Raw genomic sequence first — 12,098 nt, forward strand, 5'->3', positions numbered from 1 at the left:
GACTCTAGCAGAAGAATCCCCAACAGGAAAGAATTATCTTTTTTTTTTTTTTAAGATTTTATTTATTTATTCATGAGAGACACAGAGAGAGAGAGGCAGAGACACAGGCAGAGGGAGAAGCAGGCTCCAGGCAGGGAGCCCGATGTGGGACTCGACCCCGGGACTCCAGGATCACAGCCCGGGCCAAAGGCAGACGCTCAACTGTTGAGCCACCCAGGAGTCCCAGGAAGGAATTATCAATGACATTTCCCCAGATGGGAAAAGGTGGACGTGGCACCTCCCACAAGAAGTCATTGACCCCTGCAACTCAGCCAATAAACTGTCATCACCCTAAACTCCTGCTTCTCTCCAGTGGACTTTAGTTCAAAACAACCTCCCAACTTCCTCCTTCTCCATAAAATAATGCACCTCTCCTTTGTTTATGGGACATGCCTATGGTTTTGCTATAGCCTGCGTGTCCCAAAGTGGAGTTCCTCTGCTATTCATGAATAAACCCATTTTGCTGTTAAATAACTGTTTTATTTTTAAGATGAGCATTGCTTGGTGATCAGAAGTGGGATCCAGAGAAGACTCCCCACAACTCTGAGGCTGGTGAGCAAAGCAGTTCCCAGAACCCACAGAGCTAGATGAGCACAGTGCTTTCTTCTCCACCACGGAAGGATAAGTCTCTCCTGGATTTCAAGCTCTACTCTCTTTGCGTTCTGAGCTCTCCAGGTTTTTATTTAGGATTGGTTTTAAGGCTTTGTCCTTTCTCAGAGTACTCATTTGGCCTCTGGTCTGGATCCTTTCTGGGACCAGACTGTTCCTATTGGAACTGACTCCTTTGGGCTTTCTTCTTTTGGGAACTGAGATGCTCCCATTGGAACTGCCCTGACCTTTGTTGGAACCGGGCTATTTCTGTTGAAACTGTGCTGCTTAGGAGTTTTTCTTCTCACTCTAGAGGAAAACCTCTAAGAAATGGGATCTTAGTCATCAAAATGCCTGGAGTCCCCCCCACACTCCCGTTTCTGGGACCCTAACCCAGTTTTATGTTTAAAAACTGCAGTTCTGGGAATCTCTGGGTGGCTCAGCGGTTTAGCACCTGCCTTTGGCCCAGGGTGTGGTCCTGGGGTCCCGGGATTGAGTCCCGTGTCAGACTCCCTGCATGGAGCCTGCTTCTCCCTCTGCCTGTGTCTCTCCCTCTCTCTCTGGGTCTCTCATGAATAAATAAAATCTTTAAAAAAAACTGCAGTTCTGGGGCACCTGGGGGGCTCAGTCAGTTGGAGGTTTAGCTCAGATCTTGATCCCAGGGTCCTGGCATTGAGTCCCACATCGGGCTCCCTGCTCAGAGGGGAGCCTGCTTCCCCCTCTCCCTTTGCTGCTCCCCTCTACTTGTGTGCTCTCACGTTCTCTCTCAAACTGCGGTTCCTTCTCTTGCACATTTCCAACTAAATGGCCTCTAAAGCAAACGTCATTTAGAACTGGCCCTTCTTGGGATGCCTGGGTGGCTCAGCAGTTGAGCGTCTGCCTTTGGCTCAGGGCCTGATCCCAGATCAAGTCCTGCATTGGGCTCCCTGCATGGAGCCTGCTTCTCCCTCTGCCTATGTCTCTGCCTCTCTGTATATCTCTCATGAATAAATAAAATCTTTACAAAAAATAGAACTGGCCATTATGGGGAAGCTAAATCTCCCCAAGCTTACTTTTCTCAAGTGGCTCTAAAATCGGCAAAACTGAAATGGGATGCCTAATTTATTTTTATGTTTATTTTTTAAGCTCTTATATATTTATGTATTTATGTATATATTTATGTATACATATATATTTATGTATTATATATATTTATGTATTTGAGAAAAAGTGAGAGGGCACCAGCTGAGGGGTAGGGGCAGAGGAGGCGGGTAAAGGGAGAGGGAGAAGCAGACTCCCCGCTGAGCAGGGAGCCCGCCAGACCTGCGGCTCCATCCCAGGACCCTGAAATCACAACCTGAGCCCAAGGCAGTTGTTTAACCGACTGAGCCATCCAGGTGCCTCAGGATGCCTAATGTAATGGTATTTTGAAGCTTTCAAAGGTTATCAGGAATCTAAAAATTAAAAAAAAAAAAAGGAATCTAAAAATTGCCTTTTTGCAAAATACTATTTATTTTTTAAAAGATTTTATTTATTTATTTGGGATAATAATTCTCTCCTCATTTTCCTCCAAACCTCTCCCTGCTCCTTTCTTTCCTGAACCCCTCAAAACCTGCCCTTTTAAAGTTAGGTATTTTGAGGAGCCAAAGAAACCCCAAATTTCTTACAGTTCCCTTAGGCTGAGGACCCCCATAGGTCTGCTGAAGAATTTAGCTAGTTATTCAAATTTACCAAACTGGCTTCTGAGATTTATACCAATTAGTCCACATGCTTATTGGGGAGGATGAGGCCAAACAACGGGTAAACTAGCCAGATGGGAGCAACCTGAAAGGGGTTTAGAGAAACAGACTCCTAACTTTTGGCAAGATGCTAGAACACTTGCTGGAAATCTCCACTGAGCAATTCTGGTAGCTTTTGGAACAAAATTCAGGCGTGCACACAAAAGCCTCGTGAATTGGTTCATGACCACTAGAATCAATTTCAAATTGTCTTTATCTTTTTTTAAGATTTTATTTATTTATTCATGAGAGACACAGAGGGAGAGGCAGAGACACAGGCAGAGGGAGAAGCAGGCTCCATGCAGGGAGCCTGATGCAGGACTCCATCCCGGGGCCTCCTGGATCATGGCCTGAGCCAAAGAGAGACACTCAATCATTGAGCCACCCAAGCGTCCCTCAAATTGTCTTTAAAGAAAATTCTGGTCTTGGGACACCTGGGTGGCTCAATGGCTAGGCGTCTCTCTTTGACTTAGGGTGTGATCCCAGGGTCCGGGATCGAGTCCCACATCAGGCTCCTGCAGAGAGCCTGCCTCTCTCTCTTTCTCTCTCTCTGTCTTTCTGGAATAAATAAATAAAATCTTTAAAAAAAAAAATTTGGTCTTCCTATAGATGCTGAATCCACCTGGATAGCATTTAACTCTTTATCAATGGGCTGAACCAGGATCTTTCTCCTTTTAGTTAAAAGGACCAGGAGGGAATAGGAAACTATCTGTACTCCAGATTTAGTTAATTTGCCAAACCAGCTCGCTCACATCCAAGATCACTCACCTAAAGGAAAATCCATCAATTCTCAGTTTTCAGGGGGCACCTGCGTGGCTCAGTGGTTGAGCGGCTACCTACCTTTGGCTCAGTTGTGATCCGGGGGTCCAGGGATTGAGTCCTGCATCAGGCCCCCCACAGGGAGCCTGCTTCTCCCTCTGCCTATGTCTCTGCCTCTTTCTCTGTGTCTCTCACAAATAAATAAAATCCTTTAATAATAATAATAAAATAATAAAAGATAAATGTTGCTTTTAGTCTCTAATAACACATCAACATTAAGGCAGCCGTGAGTTCCTGGAAGTGTGTCACTCTCTGCATGTCTCAGGGATTTATCAGAGGACTGCAGGTTGTGGGGAGATTTAATTTAAGCAACATTTTTAATTCTCCTCATCAATAACAATGCTATTTATTGGTCAGACGTCCAGGACAAAACTCCATCCTCAGCCTGCCCAGTTTTGTCACAGGGAAAACCAAATTATTACAGGGACAAGTGCAGAGGATAATGAAGTCACCTTGTAATCCTCTATTTTATAAGCCTGATGCCCCGAGGGCTTCTTTGTTTATAGGATATTGATTAACTCTCAGGAGAAGTTTTAAGGGATTTATCTGAATCTTGATGGGAGATGCTTTGTGAGTTCACTGATATCAGTTGAAGATTTTGCCTGTAAAGAGGATGATAGCTGATCCCACATGAACAAAAATGATCAGTGTCTGCAGACTTGGCTGTGGTGCTATCATGCGATCAGACACAGAGCAAATTAAAGATGTGAAAAGGTTCGGGCGCCTGGGTGGTTGGTTAAGTGTCCGACTCTTGATTTCAGCTCAGGTCATCATCATCTCAGGGTCTTGAGATCAAGGCCCATGTGGGGTTCCACCCTCAGTGGGGAATCCTGCTCTAGATTCTCTCCCTCTCCCTCTCCCTCCCCACCAAAGCAAATCTTTAAAAAAAAGTCAAAGGGTCATTTAGTTCACCTGGCTGGGTATTTTAATTACTACCATCAGTTGCTAGAATTAGTTCCCCCTTTCGGAAGAAAGAAATTCCAGTGTGATATTTTCTAACAAATCTTGGCCCCAAAAATGAATAAGGTCAGAGGAACTGGGAAGAAAGGCAGAGGAATAAGGTGCATATCTTTCAAAGGGTCTAGACAGAGGAATTAGGTTCAGAGCCACGAACCCATTGGGGTCTGTTAGAGCCCCCGACTACTGGAACTGCTTTAATCCCCCAAGACAGGGGCTGCTGGACAGCAGTGGGGTTGAGGACCGAGAGTGTAGCTCTGGTGTCAAGGACAGCCATGCATTCCCAAACCAGGCAGCGGTTTCTCTGAGCCAGTTAACAGGGGAAGAACGCTATTATTGGGAATTCGAAGGGCATCGGAGAGGCTGGCTGGGGGGCTGGAGTCACCTGGGACACTTAAATTGGTAACAGTCTTTTCTCATGTTCTAGCCCTTGGTGATAATAGAAAATAATGGGGTTGGGAGCCTTCGTTTGCTGGAGTTGAAAACGGTTAGAGGCAGAGGGAGAAGCAGGCTCCCTGAGGGGAGCCCGACTGGGGACTAGATCTCAGGGCCCCGGGATCACGACCTGAGCCAAAGGCAGATGGTCAACCACTGAGCTACCCAGGTGCCCCAGAAATGTTCAATAATTTTCACAAACCTTGAAAGCTGCTTTGGATGACCTAACTGTTGTAGTTTCTACTTTGTTACAATGTGCCCCTGATCTGCTTCTCTGCTCCCCTTCTCAAGCCTCTTCACAGGAAGACTGCATCTGCCTGTTAAAATTTTTGAGCTTAAAACAAAAATTTTTTTTCAGCTTAAGGGAACATAAAGTCTCCAGAGAAAAATTGCCCTTTACCCAAACTCAAGTTCCGGACTTAGGGCACCTGTTCTGGGAAAGAGGGCTACCTTTGGATCCAGGTAGATTTCAAGGCATCCTGACTTTCCCAAACCTAAAACTAGGTGCCAATTACAAGACTTTCAAGGACTGGCTGGCTACTGTCAAAACTGGATTCCAGACTTCTCGCTTAGGGCTCAATCTCTCTGTGCTTTACTAAAATACCATAGCCCTAACCCATTTGTTTAGAAAGGTGAAGGTGACATAGTGTTTGAGGCTTTAAAGAAAAACCTAGGGGGAATCCCTGGGTGGCTCAGCGGTTTAGCGCGTGCCTTCCGCTCAGGGCGTGATCCTGGAGTCCCAGGTCGAGTCCCACATTGGGCTCCCTGCATGGAGCCTGCTCCTCCCTCTGCCTGGGTCTCTGCTTCTCTCTCTCTCGTGAATGAATAAATAAAATCTTAAAAAAAAAAAAAAAAGAAAAGCCTAATAAAAGCACATTGCCTTAGGACAGACATCCTAATTATCTACTTCATTTTTTGCCTCTTTGTATGTGAGGGGGAAGGGAATGCCCTTGGAGGGGGCATCCAACAATACGGGTGGATTGGCGAGGTCCAGAGCCGAGGGCCAAGAAAGAATTCTCAAAACATCTTTGGTGCAAAAAAAGGTGACTTTATTAAAGCCGGACAAAAAAATTTTTTTAATTACATTAAAAAAAAGCACAGGGACAGGGCCGATGGGTAGGAAGACCTGAGGCATGAGGCTTATGAGGGGTGACAGATTCTATACTTGGGAGCTGGGGGAAGTAAGGAAGGAGGGAGGTTTTCAAAGGACTTTCATATGCTAAAGAAGACTCCCGGGATACGAGAGGCCTGGCTATTGTCAAGCTCCGGTTGTTTTTCCCTCTAGTAAAGCATTAACCTTAAGATGGTGGGGAGCTTCCCCAAGGAAAGTATTAGTTAACCATTTGTTTTCCCTTCTCTTAGTTTTAGGGCAGCCTGGAGTGCCTGAGGAAAGCCACAGAGCAGCCCTGGGAAGTAGGGCATTGCAGGGGGTTGGCCTGCGATTTGCCCTCAGCGCACTTTCTACTGTTACCCTAGGGGTATCATAGCAACTGGGCCCTGTGGCGTGGGGACATCCGCCTGGCCTCAGAGCCATTTTTGCCACTGCCCTTCGAGTTAAGGCCACTATGTTCAAAATTGATTAGATGCTATTCTTTTGCCAGTTGCTCTGGCAATTAAGACTCCTGGGTATTCCAGACTCCAGTTCCTGGAGGCCAAATAAACCACCTTGCTGGTGATATTTATGCCCCAAATGCTGCTCTTGGGACCCCTGGGGGGCTCAATGGTTGAGCGTCTGCCTTTGACTCAGGGCATGATCCCAGGGTCTGGGATCCAGCCCCACATCAGGCTCCTGCCGAGAACCTGCTTCTCCCTCTGCCTGTGTCTCTGCCTCTCTGTCTCTCATGAATAAATAAAATCTTTTAAAAAATCTTAAAAAAAAAAACCACCAAAAAACCAAAAACAAATGCTGCTCTCAAGGAAGCCAGTAGCCAAACCCAAAGGGATGTTCTCCCAAATGGTAACTTGGTAACTTGGTAATGAAGACATCTAACAATTGGCCCCAGTAAAGGAAAAACTATCCTGGAAATCTAATAATTGTTGGTTTGATAAAAAAGAGAGAACTCTGGTTTTGACCAAATAACAATTCGGCCCTACCAGAAGTTCTTATATTCACACTACTTATCACTGTATATGCATTAAACCATTGTCTGCTGATAAAATGAGAGTGCCTGGGAACCAACGTTGGAAGGGAAATAGTAATAAGGGTACAAAAAGTTCCTACTTTGCTTATCTCACCTGTTCAAAGTACAATCCTGGGACACCTGTTTGCACAGATAGATTTCATATAGCTTCCCTCTCATGCTTATAAATATATTTTAGTCATGGTTTGTGTATTTCTCACCAGACCAAAGCTTTCCTTTGTAAACAGGCTGCTGTCTCTTCTGTGGCTAAAATTGTTTTAATTTTAATTTTAGGGACTCCTGGGTGGCTTGGCGGTTGAGCATCTCCCTTGGGCCCAGGGAGTGGTACTGGAGTCCAAGGATGAATCCCTCACTGGGTTCCCAGCATGGAACCTGCTTCTTCCTCTGCCTGTGTCTCTGACCCTATCTCTCTCTCTCTCTGTCTCTCATGAATAAATAAATAAAATCTTTAAAGAAAATAATTTTTTTTAAGAATTTACGTATTCATAAGAGATACACAGAGAGAGGCAGAGACACAGGCAGAGGGAGAAGGAGGCTCCCTGCGGGGAACCTGATGAGGGACTCAATCCCAGGACCCTGGGATCACGACCTGAACCCAAGGCAGTGCTCAACCTCTGAGCCACCCAGGTGTCCCTAAAATTGTTTTAGAAAAGATTATCTTGGGACGCCTGGGTAGCTCAGCAGTTGGGTGTCTGCCTTTGGCTTAGGGTGTGACCCCAGGGTCCTGGGATCGAGTCTCGCATCGGGCTCCCTGCATGGAGCCTGCTTCTCCCTCTGCCTGTGTCTCTGCCTCTCTCTGTGTGTGTGTGTCTCTCATGAATAAATAAATAAAATCTTAAAAAAAAAAGAAAAGAAAAAGATTATCTGACACACACACACACAAAGGAAAGAAAATGAGAAAAGAAAAAGTAAAAGATTCTATCTGGAACTCCTCTGGAACCTCACAGTGATGGGGGAACCCACTTTACCAGTCAGGGGCTTCGACAAGTCTGCTGTTTGGCTGTTTTACTTTCACGGTGCATACCATCCTCAATTCTCAGGGTTAGTGGAGCACACTGACAGCATCATTAAGGCTCAACCTAAGGGGCCCCTGGCTGGCTCATTCAGTAGAGCATGTGACTCTTGATCTCTGTGAGTTCAAACCCCACATTGGCCATACAGCTCACTTTTAAAAAGGCAGGGGATCCCTGGGTGGTTCAGTGGTTTGGCACCTGCCTTCGGCCCAGGGCATGATCCTGGAGTCCTGGGATCGAGACCCACATGGGGCTCCCTGCATGGGGCCTGCTTCTCCCTCTGCCTGTGTGTGTCTCTCTCTCTCTGTCTCTCATGAATAAAATAAATAAATAAATAAATAAAAAAGGCAGGGGGCGGGGCTGGGTGGCTCAGTAAAAGAGGCACCTGGATGCTCAGTTGGTTAATTGTCTGCCTTTGTCTCTTGTCAGGATCCTGGGCCTGAACCACCTCAGCAACCTGTCCAGTGGGGAGTCTGGTTCTCTCTCTCCCTCTCCCCCTGCCTGCCACTCCCCCTGCTTGTGCGTGCGCTCACTTGCTCCCTTTCTCTCCTTCAAATAAATAATTCTTGGGGCACCTGGGTGGCTCGGTGGTTGGGATGTGATTCTGGGATCCAGAATTGAGTCCTGCATCAGGCTCCCTGCATGGACCCTGCTTCTCCTTCTGTCTGTGTCTCTGCCTCTCTCTGTGTCTCTCATGAATAAATAAATAGATCTTTAAAAAAAAAAAAATACGAGGGCAGCCCCGGTGATCCAGTGGTTTAGTGCTGCCTTTAGCCCGGGGTGTGATCTTGGAGTCCCTGGGATGGAGTCCCACATTGGGCTCCCTGCACGGAGCCTGCTTCTCTCTCTGCCTGTCTCTCTCTCTCTCTCTCTCTCTCTCTCTCTCTCTCTCTCTCTCATGAATAAGTAAATAAAATAAAAATCTTTAAAAAAATAAAAATAAATTATAAATTTAAAACAAAAGACTCCATTTAAGACACAGAATTTGTAGGGCCCTGGCCTAAAGCATTGCCACCCATCTTTTGAAATCTCAGGTGCACTCCCTTTGAAACTCCTAGATTCTCACCCCTTGAGATAGTCACAGGGGATCCCTGGGTGGCGCAGCGGTTTGGCGCCTGCCTTTGGCTCAGGGCGCGATCCTGGAGACCCGGGATCGAATCCCACGTCAGGCTCCCGGTGCATGGAGCCTGCTTCTCTCTCTGCCTGTGTCTCTGCCTCTCTCTCTCTCTGTGACTATCGTAAATAAATAAATAAAATTAAAAAAAAGAAAAAAAGAAGCCTTTCATTAAAAAAAAAAAAAAAAAAAAGAGATAGTCACAGGATGTCCCATGCACTTGACTCCTGCATCTTTTGACCTAAAGTTGATAAAGGAGATAAGCTTCAATATTGTAAAGACCTAATTGCTTTGATGAAAAAATCACCACACTAAGGGTGCCTGGATGTGGTCCAGTAGGTTAAGTGTCTGGCTCAGGTCACGATCCCAGGGTCAGGAGATCAAGCCCAGTGCATGGGGAGGCAGGGGTGGAGGGGGTGCTCCACACTGAGCAAGGAACCTGCATAAGATTCTCTCTCCCTCTCTCTCTTCCCCCACCCTCTGTCTTAAAAAAAAATGCTTAGCAGAACAATTCTTTTGCAGAGCACTCCCCAAGAAGGTGGGGGGACAATGATGTTAAGCATCATGCCTTGCATGCTGGTGATTTTGTGATTTCATCTATTGGAAAAGACACCTTCAGAAAGGCTCTCTTCAACCTCACTGGAAAGGCCCTTCTCAGACACTGCTTAGCACCCTCCTGCCACCAAACTCCAGAGGACAGACTCTTGGGTTCACGTGACACATCTAAAGAAAGCACCAAACCCTGGCTGGGTCTGCATACCATCTGGTGACACGTAAGTAAAGATTTCCCAAACTGAAGCAGATGACGTCTGACGAGGCAGCTTTCCCAAGATGTCTGGAGCAAGCCTGTATGCTTTTCCTCACGGTTGTTTATTCTTCATTTCATGGAAAGACAATGCCCTCATCCACGTTTCTGAAGCCCTTGCAAAAAGGGGGGAAAACCTCTTCTTTTGAATGTGGACTTTGAGAAATGGTTTCTTTTTTTTTTCTTTTATTTCTTTTATTTATTTATTTTTTTAAAGATTTATTTACTCAGAGAGAGAGAGAGAAAGGCAGAGACACAGGCAGAGGGAGAAGCAGGCTCCATGCAGGAAGCCCGACGTGGGACTCGATCCCCGGTCTCCAGGATCACACCCCAGGCTGCAGGAGGCGCCAAACCGCTGCACCACCGGCGCTGCCCTGAGAAATGGTTTCCTTATGATCCGGTGACAAATAATTTTTCACTTGCTTTCTCTGGAGGCTTAGAAGGTTCAGAATTCACCAGTCTTTTCTTTCATAGGAGGTGTTAACTGACTCTGGCTTCTTATCCTAATGGCAAACTTGCAGGCTATTATTTAAGAGCATTTTTAAAAAGATTTTATTTATTTATTCATGAGAGACACAGAAAGAGAGAGACAGAGACACAGGCAGAGGGAGAAGCAGGCTCCCTGTGGGGAGCCCGATGTGGGACTCGATTCCGGGACCCCAGGATCACACCCTGGGCCAAAGGCGTCTGCTGAATTGCTGAACCACCCAGGTATCCCCTGGCTGTTTTATTTTTCAGGTTAACAATGCCTAAAGTAGAATATTGCTCAGCCATAGCAAGGAATAAATTGTCCACTTTAAATGATTCATTTCCTGTTATTTTAATTGAATTTTATCTCAATTTAAAAAAAAGAAAACCTGGGGGCAAGTGACCCAATCACTTCGTGCCCCAAACTGGGGTTTGGGAGCCTCCCAGGCATAGGAGACCAGGGCACTAGAAGCCACTACATGACAACCTGCCCACCCCAGGGTTGGCCAGTTAAACAAGTGTCCTGCCCTCTCTGCTGGGACTCATCCTCCAGAGGCAATTAGAAGGCCACACCCAGGAAATGCCTTCTGTATTTTACAATGTACCTAACCTCACCTGTGACCCCGAGAAAACAAAATTAAACACACTAGGATGTGGCAGCAAGTGACTGTCCTGTTGTGCAGTGGCTCTCTGCAGGGAGACGGCACCCCAGGCACTCAGCCACAAAGGACGGGTACGAGGGACCATCGCGGAGGCACAGAGGCCCCTGGGGGTGCGCGTACGTGTGCACGGGTGCAGACTTAGGATGGAGGGCACCCTGTCACCAGATCAGACACTCTGGCTCCTTGTGGGGCCCGAGCTGAGGGAACCACAGCTGAGGAGCTGCGGCGTCCAGCTGGCTCCGGAGGCCTTGCGCGGTACCTCTTCCAGGCAGGAAAGTGGGGGCGCTGCCTGAACCGCCCTGATTCGTTCAGGCAGGCAATGTTGATGGTACACGGCACTGCGGATGCTCTCCGGATGTCTCCCAGCTAGAGCATTCCCCCCCATTTCGCAGATGAAGAAACTGAGGCACAGCCAGACCCTCTCTCCTGGTCCCCTTCTGTCTTTGGAGGACAGAGTGGGAGGATTAGAGTGAAGGCCAAATCCTGCTTCCTGCTTCCCCAGCTCCACCTGGCGCAGGTTGGGTCCTCGGGATCTGCCTGGGCTCAGGGTCCTCACACATCTGTCAGGACCCAGGACTGTCCACCGAGCTCAGACCTCTGCCCTAGCAGAGCATGCTGGTTACCTCACCAGTCCTGGGCCCCACTCAGGCCTTGCCTGCGATCCCCACCCTCCAGCCTGGCTCCCAACAGGTAAAAGCTGCCAGAATTGTGGGGGTGCTCATTCTGCATCAGGTGCTCTTCAAAGTGAGCAACCTCACTACAGCCTCCCAGTGAGGTAGGTTGCAGATAAGGAAACTGAAGCCAGGGAGGTTAGGTCACTGGCTCCAAGTCACAAAGCCACTGGTGGCCAAGCAGGCTCTAAACCCAGGCCTTATGGTTTCCAAGAGCTTTGTCCGGCTCATAGGCATGTCCCAGGTGCCTGGCATACAGTAGGTAGTCAAGCAGTGTTTGTGGATTGACGAATAGATTTCTCTCAGAACTCACGACTCCTTTGTCTGGGATGCCCAGCCCCATCCTGCAAACTCTTATTCATACTCCAGAGCCCCATTCATAATGCCCTCTCCTTAGGAAGAGTCTGACATCTCCCTCTGGGTTCCTCTAGTCCTCATCCCTTCCACCAGCTCAGATGACCATAGAGCTTGGGGTGTTCACGGCTGGCTTTTTCTCCCCTTGGTGCCATCTTGCACAGGCTCAGTGGGGGTAGGGGCGAGCTGGGGAACATTAGGGATATTCCGTCTTCCCCACCCATCCATCTTCCCTTCCTCTCTGGCGATGTGAAGGAAATTTCCTGGAGCAGGAA

Source organism: Canis lupus, chromosome 19 (genome assembly GCF_048164855.1).
Source record: "Canis lupus baileyi chromosome 19, mCanLup2.hap1, whole genome shotgun sequence".
Lineage (NCBI taxonomy): Eukaryota > Metazoa > Chordata > Mammalia > Carnivora > Canidae > Canis > Canis lupus.